The sequence below is a fragment of the Mirounga angustirostris genome, unplaced genomic scaffold, assembly GCF_029215605.1.
Source record: "Mirounga angustirostris isolate CCGP_5_RB_7025 unplaced genomic scaffold, mMirAng1.0.hap1 SCAF_17, whole genome shotgun sequence".
In the NCBI taxonomy this organism is placed as follows: domain Eukaryota; kingdom Metazoa; phylum Chordata; class Mammalia; order Carnivora; family Phocidae; genus Mirounga; species Mirounga angustirostris.
The window spans coordinates 5108124-5132866 of NW_026991725.1; positions in this window are offsets into that span (position 1 = coordinate 5108124).

Sequence of the window (24743 nt, forward strand, 5' to 3'; positions counted from 1 at the left end):
TTTTAGTCTCTGTGAACTATACTGTAATTAAAATAAAAAAATAAAATACATGGCTTTTAGTTAGGAGAGGGGCTTTCCTCTTCGATTGGGAGCTCAACGTAGATGTTGCATTTGTTCTGTCCTATGACAGTGACTCTGATATAAAGTTAACCATTTTTCATTCCCTGAAAATTGGCTAAAGAGACAGAAACCCTGGCTCAACTGGGCTTGAACAATAAGTAATTTTATTACTCTTCATAACTGAAGTCCATGGGCTCCAGGATTGGTTGGTTTAGAGACTCAGCATCAGCACCAAGGACCCAGTTTCTTCTCATCTTTTTGCTATGCTAACCTCCATACTAGTTCATCCTTAGGTTGTGAGCAAAATGGCTGCAGTGGTTCCAGCCATCACAACCAAAGAGTACAAAGTCCAGATCGGGGGTTCTTTTCTGAGCTCCATGGATAAACTCAGGGACCCATGAACCTGAGTGGGAAAAAGAATCACATCATCAAACTCTAACTAAAATTTGTTATTTCCTTCAATTATGAATGTAGGTAACAAACTACAGTAGTAGTAGGGCAGTGTGGGTTTGTCGCCAATAGAAATCACATGTATTTTCAAGTAGCATTATAATTGTGAATATATCATGAATATACTTTATGCTTAATTTGAAATTATAGTAGTTATTAGACCCACCACTAGATCTTGATATTGAATATGTTAACAAAGTATTGCATATATTATTATATCATAAATATGCTGTTTCAATATTTTAGTAGTTGGGTTATGTTATAATTCTTTGCATGTAGTTTATTTGATGTATTTAAAAATATCATTCTAAGAAGGGGTCCATAGAATTCACCCAACTGCCAAAGGGACCCTGGCACCAAACATACATCCTATGTGGAAGAAGAAGGAAGGACATCTAGCACCTCTTGTTTCTTTCAAGAAACATCAGATCTCATTGGCCAGAACTGGGTCACATGACATTCTTGAGCCAATTCTTGTGAAAGGAAGCGCATTTACCCTTGGACCAATCAGATGCTGTCAGCTTTCCCTGAAACTTGGAGCTTCTTGGGAGAGAGTGAGTACCAGAACAAAGTGGGGCCCTGTTAGGAAAGAGCAAAGAAAGATGAATGCTGTGGGTCAAGAGTTGCTCAGAGATCTGCCTCACTTTGTGCCACATACCAGAGGGATAAGAAACAACAACTACAAAACAGCATGATTTTATGTGAACCCTTGGGAAGAGTAGGGAAGCAAGATGGGCTTTTTACCTCTCTAGCAAGTTTTCCAGAGGAAGTTTTGCATGAGTTGAGTCTTTGGAGAATGGAATGGACTTAGCCAGGAGAAAGATGGAAACTGGGTCCAGGATGTGGAAACAGTACATGCAGAGGCTAGAGGCATGAAAAGGCATGGTGTGTTCTGAGAACGGCAATAGTTTAATATTTGATAAGAGAGGGGGTACAAGAAAGGAAGCTGGAGAGGGGGCACGGACACCAACATGAAGGGTATTAGTGACCAGGGTTTGAATTTTGTCCTGGTGAATGCAGGTAGTTTCTGAGGGTTTTTTTTAAGATTTTATTTATTTATTTGAGAGAGAGAATGAGCGAGCGAGAGAGAGAGAGAGCAAAAGCCCGGGTGGGGGTGGGGGAGAGGCAGAGGGAGAAGCAGACTCCTCACTGAGCAAGGAGCCCGATGCGGGACTCGATCATGACCTGAGCCAAAGGCAGACGCTTAACCGACTGAGCCACCCAGGGGCCCTGAGTTTCTGGGGGGTTTTAAGCAGAGCAGTGACATGATCTATTTTGGTTTTGATCTAAAAGATCATCCTGGCTCTAGTGCGGAGAATAGAGAGAAGGGAGCAAGCCTGGAGGCAGGGAGACCAGGTAGGAGTCTGTTGTTAACCCAGGGGAAGAGATGGTGATCTGAACAAAGGCGGTAGTGGTAGGCTGGAGAAGAAAGAATAGTCCTGACAGGACTTAGGAGACTGGGTGGATCTGGCATGGGGATAGTGGTGAGGGAAATGGGTAAGTCCCAGAGGACCACCATGTTGGTAACTTGAGCCAGTGGTGGATGGTGGAGCTGTTCCCTTGAATAGGAAGCAGGAGAAAATGCAGTTGGGGGCGAGGAGAAGTCAGAGTAGACAATATCATTGGTTCAGAATTGGACAGATTGTGATAAAATGTTGACTCCTTTCGCTCTTGGTATTCGCATTTCTTGTATCTTCCCTGAAAGCTCAGAACCTCCACAACTTTTCCACGGGAACCATGAGGCTGGGTCTGAGGGCTGCAGGATCTCTGTGGGAAGAGGAAGATGTGTGGAGAAGGGATGATACCCAGTGATACAATCTTTGGTCCGCTGCTCCAGAGATACAAATCCATTGTATTATTAAAACAATAAAACCACTAATTCTATTCTCCTAGTATACCAGGAAAGGGAAGCTTTGCAGGAGAACCAAGTTGTATTATAATTATAGGCTTTTAAGTATCACGGCTGATATTTAGCACCAAACAATGAAGTGTTGAAGACCTTATTGTTTTTTGTCCTGTTCATAGAGTGAAATCAGACTCAGCAGAATTCAGGGACTTTTAAATAGATTTGGAAAGTGACTCTGAGCCAAGGTACCTGCCACTTTACAGAGTAAATTATCAAGGCAATAAGAGGCTAGAACTTCAGCCTGGGGAAATGGTTAATTGCTTTGCCCTCTAGTTGTTGTTTTGGTCCTATGCTTGCTGTAGACTGTAGGAATCCAAGAGAGGGACTATAAATTTCATGGTTGGTGGGGGGGATCCATGTGTGGGGGGGGAGTGGAGGTGGGAAAGGGGAGCTGTTCATTGATGCCAAAGTTAATTGTCAATCATGGGAAACATGGACCTTAAAGGCAGTGCTGTCTAATAGAACCCTTCCATTTTGGCTTCTTCCTGTGTTCTTGACCTCCCTCCCCTACTCACACAGACTCACGTGGACCCATCAGCATTGTTTTAGATATCCTTGGGCACACAGGGTCCTTAGTCGGGGATGCTATTAATCCCGGTCCTGTAAAAAGAGGACACTTGGCTTGGAGAAGCAAATTTCATGAGGAAGTAGATGGCTATCCTGATTTCACACACCCCACATCTACAGCCCACCCCATCCTGGGACTCTTGCGGTCCTTACTATTTCTCGACCTCTGTCCTGGGCTTTGAGCTGGACAGAACGTACCAGTGACGCTGGCCCTGTCCTTCTGAGCTGCTGGACAAAGGCTGGTAGCAGTCGCATGACTTTGGCTTTTGGGGGCGGAGGCGGCTGCGGCGGGTGTCCCCTGGTGGGTAGGGTGCTGGAGAGACACGTGGGTTCTTTCACACGTTGGAAGTCTGTGAAGGCGTTTGGAGCTTGGGGGCTGTTTGTGTCTTCGTCCTGCAAGCTGTTGGATGCCTCTGCTCAGACACAGGCCGATTCCCCAGCACATGGCTCTGCTCAAGTGTGGCCCGGCTTGTCACCCAGCCTTGCTCTCCGGCGTGTCTTCCCTGGCGGGGAGCAGGCATGTACACTTGGCACCAGGAGTCGGGAGGCAGGGGGCGCCCAAAGGTGGGGGATCAAGTCAAGGGAGGTCAGCTGCGGGCTGGGCAGGCTGCTGGCTCCAGAGTCCAGGGGCCAGAGAGGCAGCCCGAGGGCCCCGCTGGGAGCGGGGGTGTGAGCTCTGCTCCGCGGGCCCGGGCCACGCGCTGCCGGCCTTGTGGGCGCTGCCCATGGGGTGGGCGGCTAGAGCTGGCAGGCTGGTGATCAGCAGACAAACCTGGTCTGAGTCAGGCGAGGATGGAGATGCCAGGACAGCATTTCCCAAAGTCTGTTCCGCTGAACACTGAGTCTGTGGCACCTAACAAGGATGAAAGGGTTCTGGAATTACATAAATTGAAGAGGTACTGAGTCAAATAAAGGGAGACAGACCTCTTCACCGAAAAACTTCTCAACCTTATAATTTGCTAAGGAGTGTAGTAAACCCTTAGGCAGGAACTAGAGTATATAGAGTCTCTCATACCTGTTTAACTATGGAATCTTTTTTGGTGTAGCATCTCTTGGGGTAAGAGTTCCCCAGGACAGACTTTGGGAAACACGGCTTATGCTTTCTTCATATACTAAGTCTAGGTGACCGTGCTGGGGTGCTCAGATCCTGGTACCAGGATGGTGGATTTTGAATCCAGCTACTGGTGGGGCTGCTCTAAGTCTTTAACTTTGGTATTTCTCTTCTTTCTTTTCTTTAAATTATTAAATTCTTTATTTAAAACATGATGAAAATTTAAAATGTTAACAATAATAGGGATGATTATATGATAATACCCATCTAGGTATCCATTACAAGATTTCAGCATCTTAAATTATTTTTCCCATTTATTTTTTTTAAAAGATTTCATTTACCTACTTGAGAGAGACAGTGAGTGAGAGAGAAAGAGCAGGAGCAGGGGGAGGGGCAGAGGGAGAAGCAGACTCCCCACCCAGCAGGGAGCCTGACCCAGGGACTCCGTCCCAGGACCCCAGGATCATGACCTGAGCTGAAGGCAGACGCCCAACCGACTGAGCCACCCAGGCGCCCCTATCCCCATTCATTTTTAATCTTGGTATTTCTTGCAATGCCAGTCAATGAATATGTCACAGGTCTAGGAACTCAGACCTCTTGATATTAAAACAAGACTGAGAATCTTAAGCTGCTTTGCTCGGAATCACACAAGCGACTTAAGGCAGCAGCGTGGCTAAGAGGTGTCCGTGTGTAGCAGTGGGTGCTCATGGTAAAGAACCTCTGCCTTGAATCACGGAGGGGGCAGAACTAGTGTGAAGACGCATCTGCAGGGAGGATAAGGCAACCTTGCAGGAAGACACATGGTGTGCTAGTATGAAAATGGGTTCTAGGGTTGGAGAGACCTCATCCAAATCCTGGCTCAGCTGTTTGTTCGTTGGATGTGAAATCCAGGCAAGTTTCTTAACCATGCTGAGCCTCAGTTTCCACATCAATAAAATGGGGTTAATAACACTACCTACCTTGCAGGGTATTTGTGAGGAATAAATGAGAGAGTACCTGTTGATCACTTAGCACATGACCTGCTAATCAGGAGCTCGGTGAGTATCTTTTTTTTTAAAGTTCTGATATAGGAGGAAATACATGTCAGCTGACAGAAGGGACCAGGGAAGGAAGGTGCACTGCTCTACCCACTAGACCAGTGGACAGGGGGCAGCATGAAGGAGAGGATGAATGGAATTACCTTGGTGCATTCAGGATGGCTGAGTTGAAAGAGGCCCAATACAGAATTAGCATTCTGCTTCTGCATCCTGGGCCAGCCTGGCTTCAACTTGGCTTTGCTATTACCGGGCAGGGTACAGATGGGGAAAAACCACAAACACACACAGTAAACTCTAACCTGTGCCATTGAGAGTCTAGAATCTCTTGATGTGCCAGAGTGGTTCTGCACCCGGATCGGGTTGGGGGATGGGCGGGGGCCTTGGGGGAGGGACCTCTGCCACCGAAGCCAGGCATCAACTCATCAAAGAGAAAGAAAAGGTCGCTGGCCGTTTGGGATGCCTGGAACCTAGTGAACTGAGCAGTGAGGTCACCAGTTCACTCTCTGGCTGTAGAGTCCCCTCTCTGAAGTGCTTCATATCCTAATGGAGGAGAGGAGGCCAGTAATGAGCAGCTGTTTCTCCTGCTCTCTGTGTAGGGCACCGCCTCTAGGCCAGGCACAGGCAATTGGAGGAAAGGGTCTGAGGGTTCAAGGTGAGGCCTGAATGTGGTGAAACAGTCCGTACCACATGAAGGGAAGCAGGGGTGCAGCCGGCTTGTGAACTGTTGGCCGCACCTGGCCATTTCAAAGGGCATCCTCCTTTATGCGGAAAGGCCTCCCGGCCAGTCCCTTCCTGGTTCTCTGGAAGGGGTGATAGATGAGGTGAGGGGGCTGGCGGGGCTGTTACATATAGTCTTTGGAATGGGATGCCGCAGGCCCTGGAAAGGGTTCTTTCTGGATGTGGAGGATGTATGCTCAGGCAGTTTCAATCAAACCAGAAGTAGCATTGTTAGCCAACTTACTACGTTATAAGCCTTTTCACACGCTAACGCCCAGTCCTCACAGCCCCACGTGGTGGTGAGTTTTCTCATTAGCCCCATTTTGCAAAAGGGAAACTGAACCAAGGCCAGGTTGAGTAACTTGCAAGAGGTCATAATTAGTATTAAGAACCAGGATTTGAGCCCAGGCTGTATAGCTCCTGAACCTAAGTGCTGACCCACTGTGCTGTTATGAACCACGTCCAGCGGAAATGGAACTCAGTGGTGGGTTAGGTCAGCCACACGGGGAAGGCGTATGGCTTGGTCTGAGCTCTGGGAGGCAGGGTTGTGGTACGTGGCTGGCTCAGGAATGAGTTCAGGCCAGAACCCAATACCTGGGGTTCAATTGTCTTACAGACAGAAGCAAAGAACCTCAGGGACGGCTCAGATTCATTTTACTGAGTATGGTGCTTGTGATCTTTGCCAGTGTTTATGGCCCCAGCTCCATATGTGGGTGGCAGAGATGGGGTTATCTCCTGGTCCTGCAATGGTCCTATAGGCTTCAGGGGCAAGAGGATTCTCCTTCCTGGGAAAGAAGAAAAGAGCTTTAGATACAGGCTAGGCAGGGCTTGAAATCCAGTTCCAGATCATGGTAACTGTGTGACTTTGGGAAAGTTACTTAACCTCTCTGAGCCTCACTTTATTCATCTGTAAAATAGCAGTAATAATATGTACCTCGTAGTATTATTATGAGACTCAAATGAGATGATACACGTATGTTATACAGTGCTTGGGCATGGTAGGTGCTTGGCCAGTGTCGCTTCCGCTGCATGCTGGCCTTCTCCCTCTTTCCTGGAAAACTATGATTATCTGGGGTGAATAAAAAATGAGCAAGGGAAAGGCAGTGCAGCCACAGGGCCTGCAGCCTTCCTCAAATATCTGTGGCAACGGAGAAAGTTATTTCTGATTTCAGTTGTGCTTGGAGAGGACAAGGGTGCGCAGAGAAGCCCGTTGGCCCTGCTTCTCTGTGGTCGCAATCACCATGGCCTTGGTGTTGCCCTGGGGACCGACACCAGAGACTACATACACACAGCCAGGATGGGGCTTAGGTGGGCCTCCAGGGGCAACCCGGAACCCAGGCAGGGAGCTGAACCTTCGAGAGAGCTGAGACCCAAGGCCCTGGCCAGAGAGGGAGGACAGGATGGTGACTGTCACCTGGCAGGAAGGCCAGCCTATCTCCGTGAGACTAGCCAGGGTGGGGTCCTAGGTTCAGCTCACAGCCATTCTCTCCCTTCTCTTCCCCTTCCTAGGAAAAGCAAATCAGGTGGGTTGTCTCATTGACTATTCAACCTGCCCTCTGAGCCACCGGGAAAGAAAAAGGCCAGAGAGAGTGAAGGCAAGTGGAGTGCATTCATTCATTCATTCATTCATTCATCCAGCTGATATGTATTGAGCCCCTCTTCCCTCCACATGTGTTTTAGACCACAGGCTACTCCTGCAGACCTCGCTTCACAAACAGCACACCTGTCCTCAGTGTAACCTCATTCAAGTCACTTCTTTGGACATCCGTTTCCTCCTCTGTATGATGGGCAAGAAGTCACTTCCCTCGTATATGGCAGGCACTGAACGGACATTGTTTTTCTTTTTTCCCCATCTTGTCCTCCTTCTCAAATGTCTGCTAATGTGCATGTGATTTTGTATAAATGCAGGGCATCTTTTTAGCTGGGGAGATGGAAAAGCTGCCTGAAGCCCACTTTTGTCTTTCCTCGCTCTGCTCACCGGGCCTGTTTTAGTTATCTATTGCTTTGAAATGAATCATCTCCATAAGCAACGGCTTAAAACAACAACAAACATTTTATTATTATCTCTCGTGCTATAGATTAACAGGGCCTCGGCTATGTGCTCTTGTTCAGGATCCCTTGGGCAATTGCCATCAGACGGGAGCTGGAGGTGGAGTCAAAGTCTTCCTCCCTCACATGACTGGCCATGATGCTGGTCGTCAGCTAGGATCTCAGCAGGGACTGTCACCCAGCCGCCCACACGGAGCCTCTCCGTGTGGTCTGGGCTTCCTCACAGCATGGCAGCTGGGTTCCAAGAGTGAGAGTTCCGAGAGAACCGGCTGGAAACAAAACCATTACTTCTGCCCTAGTCCCCAGCCTGTCTAGATCTGCATGGAGGAAACTTAGATCACGTCTCTCGGTGGGAGAATCATCAGTGTCACCGTGTAAGGACAACGTGGGATGGGAGACCTTGTTGCAGCCATCTTGGAAAATGCTGTCTGCCACGTTGCCCCACCAGGAAGAATTTCCAGAAGGAAGGCTGTGGTCACTCTGTGGGCGTAGTGAAGCACAAGTCCCTTGAGAAGAGGGGGGACTTGAGGTGGGGGAGAGGGGTTCTGTCACTGTCGTTCTTGAAACTCTGGGACTCCAAAATTGGATTCGATTCTCACAGGGGGCAATGGGGCAGAAAAATGGAGAGAAAGGGAAGAACCCCAGAGTCTGGAATTGTGGGAATTTGTTAGGCTTCGGAAATAGCATTTAGTCTTTCTCTGGTGATGTTCTGGATTTTCTTCTAGGAGACCTACTTAAGCTACTTGAGGAGGGGCTGGATGCTTAGGGGATGGGGAACCATACCCGGGTCAGAGCTCAGTGGGTTCCCTGGTACCAGGGGAGCGTGGCTTCAGCCTTCTCCTGGCATCCCTGTTCCAGCCCCAAAGTAGATGGCCATTCCGAAGCGTCAGGAGGTGACAGGCTGGTTTCCTCTCTGACACGTTTGTGACGAGCCCACCTCCGGCAGAAATCGAAATCACCATATACCTGGCCACCATTCCACCTATTCCTAGAAACTTAATAAATATGAGAGTGAATTTGGAATTCGTCTTCAAAAAAATAATTCTCCAGGTGGAAGCAGGATGCAATCTATGGAAATACACATGATCGCTTACCATGAAAAATAAAAGAGGGAGCTCTCCCTGCTCCACCCCCCTGTGAATGAGGCAGAGATTAATCTATTGAAATCAAACGTATAAATCATACATGGATGGGAACTGGCTCAGGCATAAGGTGTCCGAGAGGGTGCTGATGGAGATGAAAATGAGGCTTGAAAGATCATCTCTGCTTTTGAATCAGCTGCGGTATTGCTGATGCTCCTGGGCCTGCTTGGCAGAAACACCCCGACTTATCAGGTTAGAAAACACCCCATCCCCACACCTCTGGGACACGCACCTTCAAAGTAATTGCTAATGTTTTGGATGATATTTCTGTGCGTCACGAGGAATAATAAAAAGGCAATAAAAGCTTGAAGGACCATATTTTTGCTTCCTGATGGCTGATGTAAATCAAACCCACCTCTTCAAAGGGATAGACAGAAAGTTTTATGGGGTGGCTGGTGCCTGCTAAAAGAAGAAAGGTGGGGCCCCGTCTGGGCCCAAGCGTCACCCGCAGTGCAGCCACGGCTGTGTGACCCTCGGTCTGCCGTGTGGCCACTCTGGGCTTGCGGCTCCTCTACCCATCTACCCACTCGTAAGCTCACCTATCCATTCAATCAACTTCAGGAGCACCTGCCATGTGCGATATGCACATATCTGGCGCTCGATAAATGTAATTGACACAACGATGACTATAACAAGTCCTTGGCTTCCAGAAGTTCCCGGTCAGAGAAACAGAAACAGCTAAACTGCCGCACCCCCCAGTTAGAGTTAAACCAAAGTGCTTTGATCAGAGCGTTTGAAGAGGAGCAGATTTAGAAAGGAGTAGAGTTTGTTTTGCCTGACAAAGAGGATTACTCCCTACTACTGATCACCTGGCCTGAGCTTCCCAATGTGCCCTCGGAGAGTCTTTAAGATGCCCTCTGCTGAGAGACTGAGCGGGAGCTTTCGGGTGCGGCGGCCCAGAGCCTGGCTGTATATATTGTAGGTGGGCGAGGAAGATGTAATGGTTGATGCAGCCTCGTGAGGTCAGGGACCCTCTCTGCATCTCCCGGGACTTCTACAGGGCCTGGCTCGAAGAAGGCACGATGTGTGCCTCACAAATGAATAAACAAATGATTAAACCCAGCGTAATTTCAGGATAGAACAGATCCTGCCCTGTCTGTACAAGGAAGGTCTACACTCACCTCACAACCCAGCCAGGGGAAAGATGTGGCCCTTCCCTGCCTGGGATGTTGTTCTTTGTACCCATCTGAACTCACGGCTTGCTCCCTTTTTAAAACCACATTAGAATAAACAGGGTAGAATAAACATACGGCTAAGTGCATAACTCATGGTTGAATAGCTCAGTGAATTTCACATACGTCCACACCCATGTAACTACCAGCAGATCAAGATACAGAACAATTCCTGCTGCCCACGAGGCTCTTTGCAGGCCTGTGGAGGAAACCACTCCTTTGACTTCTCTGCTCTTTCCACATTCCCACCCTACGAAAAGAAAAAACTTAAACCTTCCCCCTGCTTGTGCTCACTCTCTCTCTCTATCTATCAAATGAATAAATAAAATCTTAAAAAAAAAAGAAAACATAGTATCATTAGACGTCAGCCCAGGCAGGGGTTTTGCACATCTGGGTCAAGAACTCCTAACTTTCCAGGAAGTAGAACTCCTTAACATCAGTTTATCCCACAGACCCCGCATGAGAAGAGTTGTTGCCTTTTTAGTGTCTTTTGATTAAGAAAATAATAACCAGCGTCGCCTGGGTGGCTCAGTCAGTTAAGCATCTGACTCGATTTCGGCTCAGGTCATGATCTCAGGGTTGTGAGATTGAGTCCCCTCTAGATCGAGTCTAGACGGCTAGAGATTCTCTCCCTCTCCCTCTGCCCCTCCCCCACTAAAAAAAAAAATAGAAAAGAAGAAAATAATAACCAGTGGTTACCAGGGGTTGGGAGAGGGGGAATCATGGGGAGTTAGTGTTTGATGGGTAGCGTTTCAGTTTGGGAGGATGAAAAAGTTTTGGAGACAGATGGTGGTGTTGGTTACACAACAGCACGAGTGTATTTCATTAAAGCCACTCAACTGGACACTTCTTTTTTTTTTTTAAGATTTTATTCATTTATTTGACAGAGAGACACAGCGAGAGAGGGAACACAAGCAGGGGGAGCGGGAGAGGGAGAAGCAGGCTTCCCGCCAAACAGGGAGCCTGACACGGGGCTCGATCCCAGGATCCTGGGATCATGACCTGAGCCGAAGGCAGAAGCTTAACGACTGAGCCACCCAGGCGCCCCTCAACTGGACGCTTCTAATTGGTTAAGATGTTAAATTTTATGTCATGTATATTTTACCCCAAGAAAAAAATAAAAAAGATAAAGTCTCATCAAAAAAAGAAAACGATGACCAAAAACTCCCATGAATTCAGTGACTGTCTTAAAATAGGGCGCCTGGGTGGCTCAGTTGGTTAAGCGACTGCCTTCGGCTCAGGTCATGATCCTGGAGTCCCGGGATCGAGTCCCGCATCGGGCTCCCTGCTCGGCAGGGAGTCTGCTTCTCCCTCTGACCCTCCTCCCTCTCATGCTCTCTGTCTCTCATTCTCTCTCAAATAAATAAATAAAATCTTTAAAAAAAAAAAAAAAAAAAAAAAAAGAATTCAGTGACTGTCTTAAAATAGAATTTTATTTTATTAATAACCATCAATTCGAGCTTCCTTTGAAAAACAATACTACATGTGAGTGTGAGGCTATCCTTTTCCCTACCCACAGACATGTGTGGTAGGGTGTACACAAAGATTCCTAAATCTTCATGATGGCCGCAAGTCCCCTGCCTCCTCCCAGTGTCTGAGACCCACAGATTAACATTAACTATTCATTTCAACCCTCCTGTGTTGAAGACACCGAGGCTCAGAGAAGGGAGTGACTTGTCCAGGGCCATACGGATGGTAGGTAGCAGAGGCAGAAGACGTCTGGGCTTGAGTCCCCCTGGCAGGTGCTCTTGTCTCTACGCCAACGCTGTTCTGCACCAGCTCAAGATCACATGGGCTCTTCTGAGCCTCTGTCTTCTGTTTCCTGCGAACACTTAACTAGATGTGATTACCAACTTGGGGACTCCTCACTTGCCTGTTCCATCAAGGCGGGAAGGAGGATGTGCAGCCGAGAGATGGGGCCTCCTGATTTTCCTTTGTAGTTTGACCCTGAGGCTTGCTGGAGAAGTGGGGGCTGACACAGCCTCCTTCTTATCATCAAGGCTGTGTCATGGCTCTTGGGAACAGGGACAGAGCCACCTGGAGGCGCAGCGTTCAAAGCTGAAGGCTGGGAGTCCAGTTTCAGAAGAGAGGTGCTCTCAGAGGCGAGAGTGGGTGCCTCGGCTATTTTGGCAAGAGCTGACAGTAAGGAATTCTTCTCTCGCACAAGCTGTGCAGCGCATTCTGTCTTGTGGGCTGTTCTGCCTCCGCCTCTCTCTTTCCCAGGCTCGGTGGAAGCTGCTGCACCCCAGCCCCCTCCCTGACACTGCTAATGACCACCAATTAAGTCAGCATAGTTTGGTTCATTACAAGCCCCTGGGCTGGTAACAGTGTTTTACCGGAGGTGCAGAGAACCCTTCCTGAACTTTCACAAAGGGACAAAGATCTGAGCCTGGGAGGGGAGAGAGGGCGAGTCCTGCTCCCTCTGCCCAGTTGGGTATGAGGAGCTGGTGGGTGCCTGAGACCGGCTGGGCTGTGCTCACTCCAGCAAAACACATCTTTCCCAGTGCCCCCACAGCCCTGGTTAAAAATACGATGGAAATGGGGCGCAGCGAGACACCCCAGCAGGAACATCAGGCCACCCTGGGCCCTACCAATAGGCACCATCCTTGTAGGGCTAGAGACATCCGTTCTGGGCCGAGTGGGCCTGACTTGATGACTGTGGGAGTTGGTCCAGTGGGGAAGGAAAGCTGGCTGTGGCCGAGACCCATTGAGGCTAAGCAGGCCTGGTCTTCAATGGGGAGGAGATGATTAAGAGAGCCCAGACTTGTCCAAACAGGGTAGGGCCATGGGAGGAATGCGGGGCCATGGGAACAGGCCGGGGCAAAGGACCAGGAAGGTTTCTGAACAGGGCAGGCCAGGACTGGAATCAGGGCCTGTACCGTCCCCATCGTGTGACTGTGGCCTCCTTGCTCTTTCCCGTCTCTGATTAAAAACAATATGATAGCTCGTTCACTGGGTTGTGGGAAGGCAAGGAGGTGATGGGAGGCCGGGGATGTGATGGTTAAGGCAGGCGGCTCAACAGCCTGGGCTGTGGTCCTGGCGCCACCCCTGTGTGACCTTGGGCAAGTCACTCCACCTCGCCACATCTCAGTTTCCTTGTTTGTGGAATGGGGTTAACAACAGCATCTGGGACATGGGAGTAGTGGGGATTAAATGAGCACTTGGAAGAGTCCTGACACCCAACAGGTCCACAATTCGGGTGAGGTGTGACTGCTTTTATTAACGATGTGTGTACAGCGCCTGGAAGGAGCATCATGAAGTTTCTGAGACTGGTTAGCCCATCCCTCTCCCTGATGACTTCAATTCCTTTTGCTTTGTTTTGTTTAGGGAGGCTCCATGCCCAAAATGGGGCTTGAACTCACGACCCCGAGCCGAGCCATGTGCTCTCCCGACTGAGCCAGCCAGGCGCCCTCCTTGTTTTTGAATAGAGATCGCTACCTGTCTCAGAGGGTTTCTGTAAGGCTCTTCCAGAGTCTTAAGCACTCTCCTCCCGTCCCTTGTGCCCTACGACAAGGAGGCTGACTGTCATCGAGGTCCCCTGAACGTGTGGGCGTTGCTGCTTTTTCTCCTCTTGGGAGTGGGGTCAATGAAGCCCGTGGCCTCCTTGTGCCCCCGCACCTCACCTAGCGCCTGGCCCGTGGGACACCCAGCGAGGGCCTGCAGGGTGAGCCCATGTGGATTGGAGGCCATGTTAGCCGGATGTGGGGGAGGACACACGTCAGAAAGAGCAAGAAGGTACCTGTGTTGGTGAGTGGCCACCCTTTGAGAGGGGAACAGCCAGGCTCGTGCCCACCGGGGTCCCAGTCCCGCCTCTTTCCTAGACACTGGAGTCTCTGAAAGCCCCAGGACACAGCGGCGGGCAGGCTTTGGATGGAACAGGCGGGAGAATTATGCCACGATCCTAGCCCTGCTCATCCCCCACCCCCCTCCACCTGACCCCCCACCCTTGGTTAATAATCACCATGTCTGGACCAGGCAAGTCTCCAGGGGAGCTGTTACCAAATCTGGAATGCCCAGGCCTCACCCCCAACCACTTAAATCAGAAATCTTGTGGGGGGAGGGCACCCAGGTGTGCGGATTTTCTTGTCAAGTCCTCAGGTGCTTCCGGTATGCTGCCAAGGTGAAAAATACCAGATCATCTAGGGGAAGACACTATTTCAGATGCTCGGGGACTGCAGGATTGAATGATGCGTCTCAGCAGCCCCATCGATTCAGGTTTCCAGTGTTGTTGTCTTAGAGGGGAGGTAATGACTGATACTGGGCATCCGCTGTGTGCAAATCCCCCGGCTGGGTGCTGGAGGGAATACGGCAATAACCCACAGCAGAGATCATAGTAACAACATTTATCGAGGGCCTCTTGTGTGCCGGGTGCTGAACAGACATTTGCTAATCCTCTCAAAAATTCACTTTTTAAAAAAACTTCCATATTAGAGATGAAGGACGTAGCAATGCTATCCACACCCTACCCATATTCACCCTCATGCACCCAAGACTGCTGACTACCAACATCTGGGAGTTTGGGGTTTTTGTTCTTATTTTGTTTTCTGGCCAAGGGCTAAGACCACCCACAGAACACGCTGGGAAGTATCTCTTCAATCAACTATGGATGAAGAGCTGGTGGCTAACAGCCCACTGTTTTCACCTCCCAACTCAGCGCGGGCTGCATGCTACACCTGCCTTCTTGAACTTTGCTGCATATTCAATAATCTGGGGAATAAAAAAAAAAAAGGCTTTGATGCCCAGGTCACACCCCAGACCAATTATTTCCGAACCTCTGTGGGTGGGACTGAGGAATCCCTACCAATTACCATGTTCAGCCAAGTTGTGCACTTAACATTCTCCTTTGTCTCCCCAGGTCGCCCAGCAGGATTAGATTCCAGTTACCCCGTGTGGTAAATTGCTTGGTAATGCACCCTATTTGGGGTTCTGCCTTTCTCTCTCTCACTCCCTCATTTGCCTTCTGGCAGTTCCTGGGATCACCTCCCAGTCAACTTCTGATATTAAATCCTGGTTTGCGGGAATCAAAGGAAGCAGAAGTCTGGAAAGTCTCAGTGTCTCACCTAGAGCGTCACAACCGGGACATTTGAAGTCCTGCTCTCCACAGAGCTTGCCGTATGATGGAAGAGACAGGTATTCAGAAAACTATAATATAAGACAAAAGGAAATGAAAGATCAAATAGATCTTCAAACAAATGCCAGTTGAATATTAAAAAACAAAGACAAAAACAAAATCCAACCCAGCCCAGCAATTAAATGTGATTTGAGTCAAGAAAGGCTACACAGAGTCAGGATCATTTATGCTAGGTAAATGAGAAGGATTTCCCTAAGTGGAACGTGGGCAAGGTCATTGCCAATGTTGCGCCAGCAGGAGCAGAGGCCCGGGGACAGAGCCTTAGGGCAGATGTGTGAGTGGTCGGGAAGGTCCCCAGGGTCCTTTCTGAGCCTCCCATTTTGGATCTCTCTCTAAAGCACGGTTGGGCAAGAGTCATCTCCTTTCTGTAATCTTTGACATAGACTGCGAAGGCAAGGGACCAACCCAAAGTCGTATCTAGGAACATGGATGGGAAGAGGAGAAAGAGGTCCATCGATGTCAAGTCCTGGTGGTGAATTTGGGCTATTTATGAAGGACAGGGACAAAGCATCAGGGGTTGGGGGTCCATCTGATCCCGCCCTCCTTTTCCCCCCTCACCACCTACCTCTCTGCTGTTCACAGCACTAATATTCTCATGGGCCAAAAGGCTGAGTCTGCTCCTGCCACAGGGCCTTTGCCTCTGCTGTTCCCTCTGCAGATCTCAGAATGGTCCATATTCCCCCAGCACGCAGAATTCAGCTCAAATGTCACTTCCTTGGAAAGGCCTTCCTGGGCTGCCTTGTCCCCCCACCCCCTCCCCCCCGGGGCCACCAGTCTCTCTCGCCTCACCTTATTTTATTTTCTTTATTGCATTCATCTGAAATTCATCTTAGGTATGTATCTGTTTCCTCCTTATCCTGCCAGTCTCCCCTTCCAGGCTGCATGAGAGTAGGTGGGGCCATCTGTCCTGTGTGGGTCTGTCCCCTCAGCAGCTAGAGCAGTGAATGATTGAACTGGGCAGGCCCAGAGGGCCATGCAGTGGAGCCTGGTGACAGGAGGGGGTTTGGGTGAATTCTGGAAATGGGAGGGAGCGCGCTGTCTTTGCTCTTCCACACTGCGTCTGTGCTGACAAGCTGCGCTCAAGCCGCCAGGTTGGTCTAAATGAGCAGTTCCTAACAGTGACCAATCAATACGGATAGAGGAGCTAAATCAGGTTAAGACCCGGCTCACCTGGGTTGGTGTCATGCTATAAATGGCTTCCCAGCAGCCCAAGGTCAAGGGTGCAGCTCTCACCAACACCCCCGAGCCACCCTGCTCCCATCCCCCACTGCATGGGGCCCCTCCCGGTAGCCCAGGATGCCCCCCAGCCTGCACACATGTGTGCCCCAGGCCATTGCTCTTCTGTTGCCTAACCTCCCTCTCATCGCCTGCTTTAGAATGCCCTTTCCTTCTGCATTTTATTTCTGTGCCCAAGGTCTGAGGTGGTCATGCACATGCTGACATTTAAAGACTCAGCCCAGAAATCAATCAGTGTGGTCTGTCCTTCAGCACTTCAGGGACCTGTATGGCTGAGCCAGGTCTCATCTGGCTCACACCCTATTGATTTGTCATAGTGTCTGTGGGTTGCTGAAATTACATGTGGAACCTGCTTTGAGAAAACCAGGGCGGCGTGCAGCAGAGTGCCGGGAACCTCTGGGGCCAGACTGCCCGGACTTGAACCATAGGCTCTGTCATTCGCTGGCTGTGTGACCCGGACCACTTGCTCAACCTCTCTGAGTCTCAGTCAAGGGAGTCATCTGGAGTATCTACACTATAGGTCTGCAGTGATGATAGACTGAGTTAATAAGCCTACAGCACTGAGAATGACTCCTGTTACATAGTGCTATATAAATGTTAGTTATTGTCTGTGGGCTGGGGATAGGAACATACCCACCCCCCAAGACTGTTTTGAGGACGAAATGAAATAACTCATGTATAATTCACTTTGCACGTTGTAAACACTCAGTAGATATTAGTTCTGCCCCACATCTTAAGCAGACACAGTCTGGCTGGGGAATATAAGCCAAGGCCAAGGATCCCTTGAAATAATGATAATGATCAGGCATACAAGAGGGTTCGATTTATGAATTCAGAATTCAGCAAATGCTGCCCCACATTTCAGGTAAGACTGCCATGAGTCTAAGTGGGAGTCAGGCAGTGGGAAGCTGCTTTGTCCCAGGGAGCTTGTCCAGTCTACAATGAGATGGGAGGCCATCTGGGCTTGGGGGGGGGGGGGTGTCACGTGTCCCCATGTGACATCCCGAGCCTTATTAGTGAGCTGTGGGAGGTAGAAATCCACTCCCAAGGAGCTCCAAGATCCCTGTCTCAGATACAATGTCTTTTTTATATCTACCCTGTGTCTGGACCAGGACCTGATCATATGCCTGTTTGGATTGAGGACAAAGGGGACAGAGGGCCAGGACAGAGAGGATTAAGAATTACCCAAGTCCCATAAACATGACCGGAGACAGCCCTCGGGACTGGAATGTGGCAGAAGAAAAGAGCCTGGAGGAAGGCTGCCTCTGCAGGAGGGGCGGGGAGCAGCCCTAACCCCCCCCGGGGCTGTGAGCTTTACACACATTCGGGAAACATCCTGGAGGGCTGAGTGGAAGTGAGGCATCTTGAGACTAAAGTCACATGGCTAATAAATGGAGGAACTAGGATTTGAACATAGGTTTGCGGATTCCAAAGCTTGTTTTCCCCGCTGATTGGGCTGGTCAATATGTGGATGGAAGAGAAAGAAAACAGAAATCTGCCAGGGTTTACCTGGCATTCTGCAAGGGGAGGGTTCACGGTGATGGGGTGATGCCAACATTCAGTTCAGCAGAGACAAGAGTTCTGTTGTGGGTCAAGATTACTGTGGCCGTAGCTTTGTGGACAATACTTCTAGATGCTCTGTTCCCTTGACTCTCAACCTCAGATTATAATTTAGTTCCTAGGGACTCGCCAGCAGGAAGGGCCGTCCTGGATGCAGACGTTTTTGTTCCGGTTCCTGACAAGGCCTACTTCTTGTCATGACTGCCAGGTTTTGGACCGTGGGGCAATGTGGAGGAAAGGATATGGATTTTAGGGTTAGACTGGCTTCCCCACTTCTTAGCCTGCCAGCTCCTTAACGTCTTTAAGCTTCAGTTTCCTTCCTTGCCTGTAAAATGGGATTTAATAAGATCTACACTGAGAGAGCTATTGTAAGAAATGCCCTACCCAGTGCCTGGCCTATAGTAGGGGCTCAATGGACGGTAGACATTTTTGAAACTCATTAACATTCTGATTTGTCAGTCAGACTTTTGTGAGTTGGTGTCTTAGCCATTGGGTAGCAAGAGAATCAAGGGGAGAATTCCATCAGGTTCTAGAGATCTAGCCTCCAAGATGCTGACCCTGGGCAATAGCCTGAGAGAAGCCAACAGGCAGGGCCAGACGTGGCCTTGGGAAATTGGGAGCCTAGCAGACCCCTCCCACAGCACGCACATATTCTCTCTCTATCTCTCTCAAATAAATAAATAAATCTTTAAAAAATTCTCCACTGCGGAACAGTGCATATAGTGTGCTTCCATTTTATATATATACTTGCAAAGGCTTAAAATATCTCTGAAAGGAACATAAAAATGTCTAGAAATGGTCAGATCTGAAGGTCAGGTGTGGAAGGAAGACCTATCTTTCATTTATACCCATCCATGGGATTGGAATTTTCTTTATCATGTGCACATATTAAAATAAGTACATTAATTTTAAATCATTTATTGAGGTAAAATTCATACAAAATTAACCAGTTTAAAGTGAATAATTCAGTGGTATTTAGTATATTCGTGGTGGTGTGCAACTTATCTAGTTCCAAAACGTTTCCATTATGCCAAAGTAAAACCACTTTCCCATTAAGCAGTTTCTCCCCATTACCTCCTCACCTGGCAACCACCAATCTTTACTCTGTCTCTCTAGATTTGCCTATTCTGGATATTTCATTTCCTTTAAAAAAAAAAAAGATTTTTATCTATTTATTTGTCAGAGAGAGAGTACAAGCAGGGGGAATGGCAGGCAGAGGGAGAAGCAGGCTTCCGGCAGAGCAGGGAGCCTGATGCGGGACTCGATCCCAGGACCCTGGGATCATGACTTGAGCAGAAGGCAGACGCTTAACCGATGGAGCCACCCAGGCGTCCCTTCATTTCATTTTATATGATTTTGTATAAAAGGAATCATATCTTTTGTGTCTGGCTTCTTTCACTTAGTATAATGCTTTGGAGGTTCATCTGTATTGTAGCAAGAGTAAGTACTTCATTCCTTTTTATGGCTGAATACTTCTCCATTCCATGGATATACCACAGTTTGTTTATCTAGTCATCTGATGATGGACATTTGGGCTGTTTTCCCCTTTTGGTTGCTGTGAATTGTGTTGTTAGGAATGTGTGTGTGCATGTACTTCTTTGAGAATCTCTTTTCAGTCCTTTTGAGTATATGCTTAAGAGCGGGATGGTGAGGTCATCAAGTAATTCTGTGTTTAACTTTTTGAGGAACCACCAGACTGTTATCTACAGCAGCTGAGACATTTTGTATTCCAAATGCCACAACGGTAAAGCTTCCAAAGGTATTGAGTGAAGAAGAAGAAAGAAGTAAGCTCTTTTCTCCAAACTGGAAAATTTAAATGGTTTTCCTAAAATCTAAACAGGCTCATGGCGCACAGCTTGACTGGACCTTCTGTTTCACGGCTGCCACCGAGAGTGGGGCTGGCTCCCCACCTTCCTCCTGCCCACCTCTTGCTTGCCCTGCACTCATGGCGCCCCTTGTAACTTACTGTTACTGGCTTTGAATAGAAGCCCTCAGTGGAACCGTTCTTCCTCTTTTTGTTGAAGGGCTGTCGATGGGATAGAAATGACAGCCTTAGCGGCTCTTCTCTGTTGCTGTCTGACTAGCGGGCATGTTACTGGCTGCCCTTCCCAGGAATGAATCCCCTAAGTGTGCGTGGTCAATGATGGAAATCTGGCACATAAATAACAAGGCAGGCAGCGCTCCACTGACGCGCCCGGGGAATGGATTGACTTGGCTCTCTGTACCTGACCGATGCCCCCAAGCTCCAGGGCCATTTATCCACAGGGAGACAACCGGACTTTCTTCCTCCCTTCCTTCTTTCCTTTCCTCCCTCCCTCCTTTCCTCCTTCTCTTCTCCCCCACTCCCTCTCTCTTTTCTTCCTTCCCTCCATCTTCCTTCCTTTCTTTCATTCAACAGACATTTATAGAATGGAGCACCTAATCTGTGCCACGCACTGTTCTAGATATTTTTATATATAAGAGATATTGTGTAAGACTCATGATAGGAAGGTATTGTTGTCCTCAGTTCAAAAGGAGGAAATGGAGGGGCGCCTGGGTGGCTCAGTCGTTAAGGGTCTGCCTTAGGCTCAGGTCATGATCCCAGGGTCCTGGGATTGAGCCCCACATCGGGCTCCCTGCTCATCGGGAAGCCTGCTTCTCCCTCTCCCACTCTCCCTGCTTGTGTTCCCTCTCTCGCTGTGTCTCTCTGTCAAATAAATAAATAAATAAAATCTTTTTTTTTTTTAAAAAGGGAGGAAATGGAGATTCAGAGAAATGAAGAAATTTTTCCGGAAGTCACACAGCCAGTAAGTAGTGGAACGGGGGCTTGAAGCTGGGTCTCTGTGTGCTGTAGATTATATAGCATTCCTTCTCCACTTCTGTCCTCCCTTCTTTCCTCTCTGTCTCCCTTCCTTCTGCACTTATTTCCAGCCTGCTCTGTGTGCCAGGCACCCAGAGTGGACACTGAGGATGTCACAGTGAACAAGACAGACAAGACCAAACTCTTTCCCGTTGCTCCTTCATTGAGTCCTCTGACCCCTGGGCCTCGGCTCAAACCTAGTTAATTTCTTCTCAAATGTTCTGTCTCCCATAATGAACAAACGTAGCAGATCAAAGAACGTAATGTTGAAGATGAATTAAATTCAGGCCCTGGGTTCATGCCTCCTTTAGATAGAGCCCCCAAAGCTCATGACTCAAGATGTGATCAGCAAATCTGGTCATGCCCCTCCCCTGCTCCCAAACCTCCTGTGGTCCCGGGCCCTACAGACATCTCTGTGACGTCAGAAATGGTAAAGACCCAAGTGAGGCTCTCCATGTGAGCTGAACCACGCGGAAAGGTCGGCGAGAGCATTTTTAAAAGTGCTTTTCTGTGCATAATTTGAAATTCATGGATGGAGTGGCAGCTGGGCATCAGGCCATGGAGGCATTTCTCGGAACCGAGATGCGAGGTGAGGGCTTCAAGGTTGAAAGACCACCTCTCCTTAGAAGAAGATGCTCTGAAGACATGCACACCCCCTGTTCCTTTGTGTGCAGCCCCTTTCCCTGCCTTTATCATCATGGCTTCGGGTTTTGCATATTCAGGTAAGTTTGCGCCTGTGTTATGCAAGTAAACATATGCTGAGGGTAGCAATGTTTATTTTAGTGGAAGCGTTTATTTTAATAGTTGTAGAAATCACACCAGGATTGCATTTATAGCATCATTAAGGATCTGAAGGGGTCACTTCACTGTTTAAGTTAGGCTTTGCTGCTGGAGTTTATGGAAGATATTAGATGCTCTCAAAGGTCTATTGCAATTCTGAGCAAGGCAGAAGGGTGACAAGCTGGACCCCGCCTCCCTGCCTGCCCCCACTCAGTATCTACATTCTCAAGTGAGGGGTTGTAGACAGTGAACAGGCAGACTTTAGCAGTGTCCTTGTACTCCCGCCAGTCTCCTCTTGTGGACGAAAGAGGTCAGAATTTGGCATCTGGAGACCCAAATTCCAGGCTCTATGCCATCCAGTTGGGGGACCTTGGACAAATCACGTAAATTTCCTGGGCCCTTTTCCTGAGCTGTTAAAAAAAAGAAGAAGAAAGAAAAAAGGGAGTAATAATAACACTGTCCTACCTAAGAAACATTGCAAGGTTGTGGTTAGACCCAAGTGAGATAAACATGCGCTTAGTAAACTAAGTGGCTTTTAGAATTCCCTGTGCTCACTCTGCAGTGAAGGTTCTGGCTGCATTGAAGCAGGAGACCTGAAGGGAGGTATGTTTGCTCCCTGTGGCTGCCATGACAAATGGACACAACCCAGGGTGTGGGGGCGCTTTAAACAACAGAAACTTATTCTCCTAGTTCTGGAGGTCAGCAGACTGGAATCAAGGTGTCCACCAGGCTGATTCCTTCTGGATGTTCTGAGGGAGAATCTGTTCCATGCTTCTCTCTGAGCTCCTGTGGGTCTGGTTCCATTCCAATTTCTGCTTGTCCTCACAGGTTTTCCCCGTGTGTCTCTTTGTTTCCATTCTATCCTTTCTCTTATAAAGACACCAGTTTTTGGATTTAGGGCCCACCCTAAATCCAGGATGATCTTATCTTTAGATCCTTACCTTAATCACATTTGCAAAGACTATTTCCAAGTAAGGTCACATTCACAGGTGCCGGGGGTTAGGACTGGGACATATCTTTTTGTGTGGGACACCATTCAACCCATTACAGGAAGGAAAGTTTAAATCCTTTCCAAGGGAAAGGGTGAGGATCAGATTGGTAAGGGCGGAGGAAGGGGGGGTGGTAAGAGATGAAGACCGTGGAGATGGGGTGGGTGGCTGGCTTTTATGTGGTTTGAGGTGTGTAGGCAGAACTAGCACCTCCGAAAATCCAAAATAAACCAGACTCCACTTGTCTGGTGGTGGGATAGAGGTCTGGAATTCAGTACCTACTTGTATTAGTTGGTCTACCAAAGGCATTGATAAGAATGTGGACTCTGGAGTCAGCCAGCCTGGGTACAAATCCAGGCTGCATAACTTTGGGCAAATTACTTAGGCTGGGTTCCCTGAAAGCAGAGACTGGGACAGGATTCCAGCACATTTGATTATTGAGGGAGTGTTCTTGGGAGGAAAGGGATGAGGGAGGCAGGTGAGGGGTGGCAGACAGATCTAAGCAAGGATGCAATCCCAGCTAGAGTCTTGCCCCTGACCTCACAGGTAGCTCTGGACAATAAATTGTGCCATAGAGTTAGTCCTACCTTGTAGAGACCCATCCCACAACAGTTAGTTATTGGCTGATGGAAAAAGGCTAAGTGAGACCATACCCATTCAGCCAAGGACATTTCTCCGGAGAGGGGGGAGGCTGTGAGTCAGAAGCCAACATTTAAAAAAAAGATTCATTTTATTTATTTGGGGGGGGAGGGGCAGAGGAGAGGGAGAGAAAGTCTCAAGCAGACTCTGTTGAGCACAGAGCCTGATGCGGGGCTTGATCTTACCACCCTGAGATCACGACCTGAGCCAAAACCAAGAGTTGGACACTTAACCAACTGTGCCACCCAGGTGCCCCTAGAAGCTAACATGATCAGCACTTGGGGAGTGGCAGCAACTACCCAGGAAAGGAGGCTAACAGTATCCACTATATTTAACTTTGAAAATTTTCATTTCCTCATCTTAAAATGCAAATAATAGTAACTATGTCATAGGATTGCTTTGAGATTTAAATAGGTTAACATATGTGAACATATATAGATGTTCAGTAAATCTTAGCTATGATTGGTGTATTCTCTATTGCTGATTAACAAATTACCCCCAAATTTAGCAACTTAAAACAACAAATGCTTATTAGATAACTCGGTTCTTGAGGGTTGGGTAGCAGGAGTGGCTCAGCTGGGCTGTTTTGGTTCAGGGTCTCTCATGAGGTTGCAGTCAGATGTCAGCTGGGCCTGCGTCATCTGAAAGCTTGACTGGGGCTGGAGGGTCTACTTCCAAGATGGCTTCTTCCCATGGCTGTTAGTAGAAAGTCATAGTTCCTCACCACATGGACATCTTCAGAGGCTGCTTGAGTGTCCTTTTTACATGGCAGCTGGCTTCCCCCAAAGTGAACAACCCAGAAGGGAGAACACGAGAGAAGCTACAATGCCCTTTATGACCCAGCCTTGGAAGGTACACACCATCACTTCTGCTATATTCTGTCTGTTAGAAGTGAGTCACTAGACACGCAGCAGCTGAGGAGCGGGAGGATGCAGGAGCCAGACCCTCCCGCAGGCCCCCCAGCACCCCAAAGGCTCCCAAGGCCCTGGAAGAAGCGCACGGTGTACCTCAAGGAGCAGCTGCAGGAGCTGAGGAAATATTTCACGATGAACCATTACCCGAGCTACGAGGAACGCCTCACCCTGGCGGCCAGGCTCAACCTGGATGAACATCAAGTGCAGGTCATCAAAACAAGGAAAGTCTGAGAAACTACCCAAGCCGAATGGAGCCTAAGGAGACGCAGAATGTGGTGTCCAGGACAGGATCCTGGAACAGAAAAAGGACATTCGGGAGAAACTAAGGAAAACTGAATAAACTAAGGGCTTTAGTTAATAAGAGTGTATCAATATTGGTTTACTCATTGTAATAAATGCACCTGCTCAGGTAAGATGTGAATGGAAAAAAAAAAAAAAAAAGAAGTGAGTCACTAAGTCCAGCCCATACTCAAGGAGAGGGAAATTAAGTTCCATCTCTTGAAA